Here is a 10,039-nt window from a genome sequence, read left to right on the forward strand (position 1 = left end):
CTCTCCTCTCCCTCCTCTTTCCCTCTCTCATACCTCACAGCTCCCCTCTCCTTACCTGTCTCCTCTCATCTTTCCTCCCTCTCATCTTTCCTCTCGCCCATCTCCTTCCTCCCTCTCTTTCACTTACCTCCTCTCCTCCCAACTCTCCCATCTCTCTCCCTCTTCACAAACACTCCTATCTCTGTCTCCCACATCTCTCCTCTCCATCTCTCTGGTCACTCTCTTCACTGTGCTCCTCTCTCTACTCTCCAGTCTCTCATATCTCTCCCACTCCTGTATCTCCTCTGTAGTGCTCACCCTCTCCTCTCTCTCTCCCATCCCTGTCATCTCTCAGTCAGCCCTCTCCCTCGTGAACCTCCTATCTCTCTCCATCTCCCCATCCCTCTCTTCTGTATCTCTCCCAACTGTCCTCTCTACCCATCTCCCTCCATTGTATCTCTCCCACCACTTTCGACTCCCATCTCTCTCCTCTCCAGTCTCTACTTCCTCTATCTCTCTGCGTATCTTTATCTCTTTCAATTCTCCATCTCTCCTGTCCCTATTTCTCTCCCCATGTATCCAGTCTCTTACCTTTCTCCTTTCCTGTCTATTCTTCTGTTCCAATCTCTTCCTCTCTCCTTCCTAACTCCCCCCATCTTTCTCCTCTGTCCCCCATCTCTCCTCTCCTATCTCTCCTCTGCACACTCTTCTCTCTCCCTTTCTCTCTCCTGTGTGTATGTCTCCTAACTCTTCTTTCTACATATCTCCCATCTCTCTCCTAGTTCTCTCTTCTCTACTTCTCCTTTCCTATCTCTCCCAGCAGACCGATCTCTCTATATACCAATTGTCTCTCCCCTCTGTATCTTTAAAACTATCTGCATATCTCTATCTCTTTCCCTCTCTCTCCATTTCTCCTCTCTTGGTGCTCTCTCCTCCCCTTTTCTCCTACCATTCCCATCTCTCCCAACTGCCCTCTCATCTACCTCTTTCTCCCCATCTGTATCTCTTGTCCTCTGTGTCTCTACAAACTCATCTTCTCAGTCTCTCCCCATCTCTTTCTCTCCCATCTCCATCTCATTCCTGTCTCATCTCTCTTGTCTGTCATCTCCCCCAACTCTCTGTTACTCCCATTTCTCTTCCCTCTATCTCTCTAGCACCTTTCCTGACTCTCTCCTGACTTTCCTCTTCTACATCTCCATCTCTCCTCAACCTCTCTCCACTCCCGTCTCTCACCTATTTCCTCTCTGTCTCTCCCTCTGTCTCCTTTTCCCCCATGTCTCTCCTCTTTATCTCTCTCTCAACTCTATCTCTCTTTCTCCATTTCCCCTACCTTCTGGCTATCTCTCTACTCTCATCTCTCCCTTTTCTCCTCTTGTTCCCATCTCTCCCTATCTCTCCAATCTACCCTCACTTCTCTCCTTTTCCATCTCCAGCTGTGCTATCTCCCTTCTCTCTCCCTCTCCCCTCCCATCTATTTCTTTGCTCTCTACTTCTCTCCTCTTCCATCACTCTCCACTTATCTCTTCCTTCTCTCCCCCATCACTTATCTCTCCCCCTTCTCCTATCTCTATTTCCTCTTTAACCTACTCTCCCAGCTCTCACATCTCTTCTGTCCTCTTCTCTCTCTCCCATCTCCCCACACTCTATATCTTTCCCATCGCTTTTCCCCACCGTCTCCTATCTCCTCTCTCTCTCTCATTTCTCCATTCTTCTTCTCCCCATCTTTCTCTCCTATAACTCTGCCTTTTCTCTCATCCCTTTCCTGTTTCTCACTCCATCTCTCTTATCTCCCCATCTGTCTCTCCCATCTCATTATCTCTCTCCTCCCATCTATCTCCCCCAACTGTCCTTTCTCCCCATCTCTCCTCTACCTCCCTTGTATTTCTCTCCCATCCCACTCCTCTTACCACCCATCTCTCCATCTACTTCACCTTTATCCTCCCCCACCTCTTCCCCCATAACTGTCCTCTCCTGCCTCCCTATCTCATCTATCTTCCTTCCTATCTCCACCCACCCATGCTATTACTCTCCATCTCTATCTCCTCTTCTCTATTCCCTCCATCTCTTCCATCTGTCTTCTCTCTCCTCTCTCTCTCACCTTCCATCTCCACCATCTCTCTCTTCTGTACCCTTTCTCCCCATCTCTGCTCAACTCCCATATCTCCTCACCTCTCCCCTTTCTGTCTTTCCATCTGCCTTTCTTGCCTTCTTTTTACTCTCTCCTGTCTCTATAGCTCTCCTTAATGTCTGTCTGCCCCTTGTTTCTCTCTCCTCTTCTATCTCCTTCCATTTTCTCTCATGCCATCTATCATTTATCTCTACCTCTGTCTCCTTCGTTTTCTCTCTTCCTCCCTCTCTGTTCTCTCTCTTCCTCTGTTTCTGTTCTTCCTTTCGTCCTTCTTCCTCTGTCTTTCGTTCCCCTCTCCATCCTCTCTCTTGTTTTGCTCTCCTTCCTGTGTCTCCTTCCTCTCTCACCTTCTTTCTCTCCTTCTATTCACTGTCCTTCCTCTCTTGTCTTTCTCCTACTATCCGTTTTTCTGTCTCTCCTTTGGCTCTCTCCTTCCACACTCTGTAGCTCGAGCCTTCTCTCTTCTGTTTCTCTAACCTCCTCTCTCAATCTCCTTCCACTCTGTCTCTCCCCTTACTATCTCTACTCCACCCCTCTCCCATTCTTTCCTGTGTCTCTCCTCTACTCAACCCTTCCTATTTCTTCTCTCCTTCTTCTTTGCCTCTTCTTCCTGTCAGTTTCTCTCCTCTCTTTCCTGCCTGTCTCTCCTTCATTTTGTGCTCTTTGCTCCTTTCTTTCCTGTCACTCTTCTGCCTCTGTCTCTTTCCTCTTTCTCTCTCTCCATGTCTTTTTCTGACCTTCCTTTTCTATCTCTCATACTCTATTTGTCTCCTCTCTCTCCTTCGTCTTTCTTTCTCTCATACTCTGTCTACTGTGTCTCCTTTAAGTCTCTCTCCATCCTTCCTATTTCTCATTCCCTTCCTCTCTATTTCTCTCACCTTCAATTCTCTCTACTTTCCTCTCTGTCTCTCCTTCCACTCTCTCTCTCCCTGTCTGTCTCCTCCATCCTATCTCTCTCCTACTTTCCCTTTTTCTTACTTCTTCCTGTCTCACTCTCCTCCACTTACTGTCTCTCTCCTCTGTTTATCTATATTTCCACTTTCTGTCCTTCATCTGATTCTCATCTCTCCTTCCTCTCTCATTTGTCTCTATATCCGTCTCCTTTCTGTCTCTTCCTCTGTCTCTCCATCTCCTTTCTATATCTTTTCTTTCCTCAACTCTACTTTCACAGTCTCCTTCTGTTTCTCTATTATTTCACTCTTCCTCTTTCTGTCTCTCTTTCATACTCTTTCCATCTCACTCTTGTCTCCTTCCTATCTATCTGTCCTCTTGTCTCCTACTTCTCTCCTATTCTTTGTGTTCCAAAAAAATTCCTGCCTCTCTATTCTTCTTCATCTCTTCTTCCTCTCTTCTCTCCTTCCTCACTCATTCTCCTTCCCCTGTCTGTTTCTCTCCCCATCTCTTTGCATCTCTCCTACCTCTCTCTCCTTCTGTTTCTCACTTCCTCTTTTGCCCATCTCTCCCTTTTCTCTATCCATCTCTCTCTCTTCTTACATTCTCTGTTCTGCCCTTTCTCTCTCATGTATCTATCCTGTCTCTCTTGCCTGTCTCTCTCATCTGTCTGTCTCATACTCTATCTCCTTCTTTCCTCATCTCTCTCCCTCTTCTCTCAGTCTGTCTCTCTCGTCTGTTTCCCATCTCTCCGTCTCTCTCTCTCTACTCCTTCTCTACCCTGTCGCTCTCCTCCTCTCTCCCATCTGTCCCTGTCTTTCTCCTTTCTCTTGCCCATCTCTCTATCTCTCCTCTGTCTGTCCTGTCCCTCTCTCTCCTGTTTCTATTGTGTCTGTCTATCTTTCTCTACTGTCTTTCTCCTCTCTCCACTGTCTGTCCCTCTCTCGCCTATCTCCCTTTCTCTACTGTCTTACTGTCTCTCTTCATCTGTCTCTACATTCCTTCTGTTTTTCTCTTCCTCTCTCCAGCTATCCTGTATCTCTCTCCTTCATCTTTCTCTCTCTTATCCTGTCAGTCTCTCATCCAGTCTCCGTGACTCTCTCCTTCCACACTCTGTATCCTTTCTCTATCTCTCACTTCCTCTCTCTCCATCTCCTTCCTCCGTCTCTCTTTTCCTCTCTTCATCTTCTGCCTCCTTTCCTTTCTCCTTCCTATCTCTACTCCACCTGTCTCCGTCTGTTTCTCCTTCTTCTCTTTCATCTGTCCTCCCTCTTCTGTCTCTCATACTGTCTCCTTCCCGTTCCCTCCCTCAACTTCTCTCTCCTTCACTCTTTAACTCTCTGCTTCTCCCTTCCTTCTCCTTCCTCATTCTTTCCTCCATTCACTCCTTCCTGTCTCCATTTCTCCTCTCTCAATTCTTCCTTCCTGTTTTTCTCCTTCCTCTCTCTTCTCCACCCACTGTCTCTCTCCACTCTGTCTTTCATCTTTCGTTCATCCTGTCTCTCCATCTTCTCTAATTCTCCTTCCTGTCTCTCTCCATCTGTGTGTCCTTCCTCAACTCTCTCCTTTCTCAGTCTCTTTTCTTCCATTCTCTCTCCTTCTGTTTCTCTCTCCTTCCTGTCTCTTCCTCTCTTCATCTTCTCTTTCCATCTTTCATACTTTCTGTCTCCATCTGTCTCCTTCTGCTCTGTCTCTATCTCTATCTTCCACTCTCTCTCAGCTACCTGTCCCTCTCCTTTCTCTTTCATGTCTCTCTCCTTCAACTGTTTCTTTCTCTCTCCTTCCTGTCTGTCTCATATCTGTCTCCTTCCTCTCTCTCCTTCCTGTTTCTCTTTCCTCCCCCCTTCCACTCTTTTCCTCTATTCCTTCCTCTCCTTATTCTGTCTTTCTCCATCTGTCTCTCCTTCCTGTCTGCCTCTTTCTTTCCTCACTCATTCTCTTTCCCATCTGTTTGTCTCTCCCCCTTCTGTCTCTCCTTCATCTTTCCCTGTTCTTTTCTCTCTTTCCTCCACTTTCAATCCTTCCTGTCTCTCTCTTGGTCTTTGTCTTTCCTCTCTGTCTCTTTCTGTCTCCATCTCGGTTTCTCCTTCATCTCTCTTCTCTCACTCTTGTCCTTCCTTGCCTGTATCTCTTCCTTCCACTCTCTTCCTCTCACTCATGTCTCTCGCCTTCTGTTTCTTTCTTTCCACTCTTTCTTCCTTGTCTCTCTCTCCATCTTTCTCTTATTTTCTCTGTTTCTCATACTGTCTCTTCTCTCTGTATCTCTACATATCATCCCTGTCTCTCTCCTTCCCCATTCTGTCTCTTGTCCTCTCTCCATATCTCCCCTTCCTCTCCTCCTTCTGTCTCACACTCATTTCTCTTTCTCCTGTCTCCCTCCCCTCTGTATCCCTTACCTCTTATTCCTTCCTATCTCTTTCCTCCACTCTCCTTCCTGTCTCATACTCTCTCTGGCTGTCTGTTTTCTGTCACTTCCATTCATGTCTCTTTCTTCTGTTTCTCTCTCTACTCTCTAGGTCATCTGTCTCTCTTCTTTATCCCGAGCTGTCTCGCCCTCCTGTCTCCAGTCCCTCGTAACTCTCCCTATCCCACTCCTGTCTTTCTCTCCCAACTTGCCTAATTCTTTTTTCCTTTCTCTGCATATCTTTATTTCTCCCACATCTCTCACCCATCTCCTCTCTCCCCTTTCTCCTATCATTCCCCCATCTTTTTTCTGTCTCCTCCCTCTCCTGTCTCTCCCATATCCATCTCTTTCCTCTGTATCGCTACTATCTCCTCTCTACCTGCACGTCTTTATCTCATCTTTTCTTTATCTCCTCCCTATCTCTCCCAACTCCCTTATCTCTGTCCTCTATCATCTCTCCAGCACTCTCCTCTGTATCTCTACCAACTCAATGTCTCTTTTCCTATCTCTCTCCGTCTGCTCTGTCTTCTTACGCTCCATCTCCTTATGTTTCTCCTGCATTTTCACATCTGTCTTCTCTCCTCTGCATCTCCACCATCTCTTCTATCTCATTATCTCTCATTTCCTATCTCCCCCCCCATATTCTGTGTTTCCTGTTCTAACTCTTCTCTATCTCCTTTCCCATCTCCTTTCCCATCTCTCACCTATCTCTGCTTTCTATCATCTCCACCTCTCCCAACTCCCCTCTTTCTCTCTTCTGTCATCACTCTTCCTCTGTATCTCCACCAAAGCCATATCTTCTCCATCCCATTCCTGTCTCTCATCACTACATTTCTCTCCTCCCATCTTTTTCTCTTTAACATCTTGCCCCATCTCTCCTTTGTCTTTCCTCTTCCATCTCCTCCCACCCCATCTCAGTCTCTCCATTTCTCACTCTCCTTTCCTGTCAATCTCTCTCCTATAATTTTCCTATCTTCTCTCTCTCTCACCTCTCCATCTCTACCTTATCTCTATCCTCTCCCTATCTCTATTTCTCTTCACTCTCTCCCCATCTCCCATCTTTGTTCTGCCTCTTTTCCTCTCTCATTTGCCCCTCTTATCTCTTCCCTATCTCTCTGCATATCTTTATCTGTCTCCCATCTCCTCTATAATGTTCCTGTCTCCTGTCTCATTCTTCTCCATCTCTCTCCCAACTGTCCATTCTTTCTCCCTCTTCTCTCTTGTCTCTCCTTTTTTGTCTAATTCCTCTCTATATCTCTTTCCCTTCTCTCCTATCTCCCCATCTCCTATTTTCTGTAGTTCCCTTCTCCCTACCTGCATATCTTTATCCCTATTTCTCTCCTCTAGCCCATTCCTGTCTTTCCTTCTGTCATCTACCCCAAGTCTCTACCATCATGCCTATCTTTCTCCTACCTGTCTCCTCATCGCCCTTTTTTCTCCTTCTCTACATCTCTTCTCACCATTTATCTTCGCTATCACTGCCAACTTTCTCCTCTTACACCCTGTCTCCCATATCTCTACTCCCTATCTTTCCCATTTTCTTCCTCCCCTTGTTCCTGCCATCTCTATTACCTCTTCACTTACTCCCCATCTCTCTCAGTTCTTTCCTATTTCCTCCCTCTCTGCATCTATCTCTCCCCTGTATCTTTCCTTTCCCATCACTCACTTCACCATGCCCCAACTGTCCATTCTCATCTCTGAATATCTTTATCTGTCTCCCATCTCTCCTTTCTCTCTATTATCTCTTTTCGTATCTCATTCCTATCTCTCTCCTACTTCACTCCCATTGCTCCTATCTCCCCAAAATCTCCTCTCCCCACCATTTCTCTTCCCTCTCTTCTCCCATCTTTCTCCAAACACTGCTTCCATCTCTTTCCTCTCCATTCTTTCTCCTGTCACCTCAGCCCTCTCCCTCCCATCTCTCAATCCTATGTCTCCCTCACCTCTCCATCACCCTGTTCTACTCTCATCCCTTTCCCTCTCTCCTCTACCTCTTGCCTTTCCTACCTCAACATCTCTCTTCACTGTCTCTCCCAGCTGTTCTTTTCTGCATATCTCTCTCTCCCCTCCCTTTGTGTCTCTTAACATCTCTCTGACTTCTAGTTCCTAACTCCATCGGTCTCTCCCAACCTATCTGTCCTATGTCTTTGTTCTCTTTCCCATGTCTTTCCCCCTCCTTTCCCACCTCTCATGTCTTCATCTCCACTATCTTCATATCTTTATCACTCCATCTCTGTCATCTCTCTGCCATCTATCCCAACTCTCATTCAACTCCCATCACTCCTTTCTCTCCCATTTCATCTCTCAGCTTTCCTCGTTATCCCTCCCATTTCTCTCCCTTCTCTATCTCCAAAATTGTCCTAACCTGCATATCTTATCTTTCCTCTCTCATCTATTGCTCCCTTTCTCCTGTCTTCCACCTCTCACAAATCTATCTCATTCCCCTCTCAATTCCATCTCTCCCACTTCTCTCAGTATCTTTCTCTCTCCCAACTCTCTCCTCCCCTGCCTGTTCCTCTCCTCTAGATGGGATTTAGCTGGTAGACTTATCTCCTATCTCCCTTTGGCTTCCTCTCTCCCCCACACCTGTCTTTCCTCCCCAGTCAGTCTTCACTCAATATCTGTCTCTTTTCTCCCTGTCTCACATCTCACATCCCCTCACCTGACTCCTGTCCTCTACTGTCTCTCATCTGTCTCTTCTTTTGTATCTCTTTTCAGTCTTTCTACAAATTTTCATCTCCCCTGTTTCTCACCTGTATCTTTACTGTCTGGGTCTCTCCCCCCAGCCCTCTCTGTAGCACTGTCTTCTTGACCTGTCTCTTCTCTCCCTTCACTCCCATCTTCATTTTTATGTCTTCTCTAATCATTCTCCCATGTTTCTCTTCTCTCTTCTGCACACTCTATGCTCTCCTGCCCCTCTCATCTCTGATCTCACAACTGCTGTCACTCCCATCTCCTTCCTCATCTGTGTGTATTTCACCTGTCCTCACCTTCAGTGCTTCTGTTGAGTGGTAGATACATTTCTCCGTTGTCATCTCTGCTTATGATATTTGACTCTTCTATCACCCATTTCTTTCGTATTTGTCTCTCTGTTCCCCCCTCTTCTCTCCCCTCCATTCTTGTATCACTCTCTCCCCCTCTACTCTTTCTCCATGCTGTATCGCCTCACCTCTCTTCATTCTTCTCTCTCCCATCAGTCTTCATGTTCTCTCTACTTCCCTTCTCTCCTTTCATATTTCCCTGTCTCCCACCTCCTCTTTCTTTCTCCCCCCTCTCCATAATCTCTTCATGCTGATCTTTCCCTCTTCTCTGTTGTTTCCTCCCTTCTCTTCCTTCTTGCTATATCCTCTCCTATTGCTCTCTGTCACGTTTCTATCTCACCTTTCTCCTCCCCATTCCAGCTCTCTATTCTGCTTGTCACTCTTGTTCAGCTGCTCTCACTTCCCTCCTCTCCGTCTCCTACGCACCCCTGTCCTGCCTTCTCTGCTCTCCCTCCATCTAACTTTCCTCTCCATAGTGCTCTTCTCGCTTCACTCCTCCATGTGTTCTCTTCTCTACCTCACCCCTCTTATCTGTATTTCTTTTTCCTCCCTCACCATCTGCTCTCACTTCTAGCTCTCCATTCTATTTCTTCCTGTCTCCCCATCTCTCCTGTGTTCTCTCTCCCACATTGCTTTTCTCAGAATTCCTTTTCTCTCTCCCTGTATTTCTCTTTTAATCTCTTGTCTCACTCCATCTGTCCTTGTTCTGTTTCATCTCGTTCTCGCCTGTCTGTTCTCATTTCTTGTATTTCTTTCCTGTCTCTCTCACTTGTCTCTATCTACTTCATGCCTTTTCTCTCTCTCTCCTCCTCTGCCCATCTACTCACTCCGTGTCTTGTCTCTCCTCTCGACATCCCTGTGATCCCTCTAGTTCTCTCTCCCCTATCTTACCCCAGTACCTCACCTCCGTGCATCTATTCTCGCCGATCTTGCAGTCTTCCACATCTCCGGTCAGAGCTCAGTCTCCAGTCTCTCTTCCATCTTTGTGGTCTTCTCACCTGTTCCATCTCATTCTCACCTCTCAACTCTTCACTTTCTTCTTCCCCTCTGCATCTCTCCATCCTCTCCTGTCTAACTTGTGTTGCTGTTTCTCCCCTCCCCTATCATCCCCACCATTCTCCCCCTGCTCTCATTTCCTTCCATCTCTGTAATACCTCCTTCCTTCTCTATGGCTCTTTGCTAGCTTCCCATATCTTCTATCTGCTCTGTATTTCTCCTCTCCCCCTTTCCAGTTCTATTCTCTCACACTCTTGTGTCACTGCTGTCACATCTGTTGAGGGTGCCTTTTCCCACTCAGCACTTTAGTTCACCTCATTTCCCTTCATATTCTGTTGTGTCTCTCCTGTCACTTCAGTCTCTAACTCGCACTCATCTCTCCCCACTCTCACCTGTTTCTCCATCTCTGCTTTCTGTATTTCTTCTCAGCTGTCCTCACACGTGCCCTTTTTTCCTCAGAGACCGCCTTCTGTCTCCACTCATCTCCCACTTTTTTCCATCAGTCTGTATCCACCTGTCCTTTCCTCCCCATCTCTCCTCACCATTTCTCAAATATCTACCTACTGTCAACTCTCCTCTCTCCTGCTTCTCTTTTTTCCC

Source organism: Condylura cristata, unplaced genomic scaffold (assembly GCF_000260355.1).
Source record: "Condylura cristata isolate star-nosed mole 26May11 unplaced genomic scaffold, ConCri1.0 scaffold00028, whole genome shotgun sequence".
Taxonomy (NCBI): Eukaryota; Metazoa; Chordata; class Mammalia; order Eulipotyphla; family Talpidae; genus Condylura; species Condylura cristata.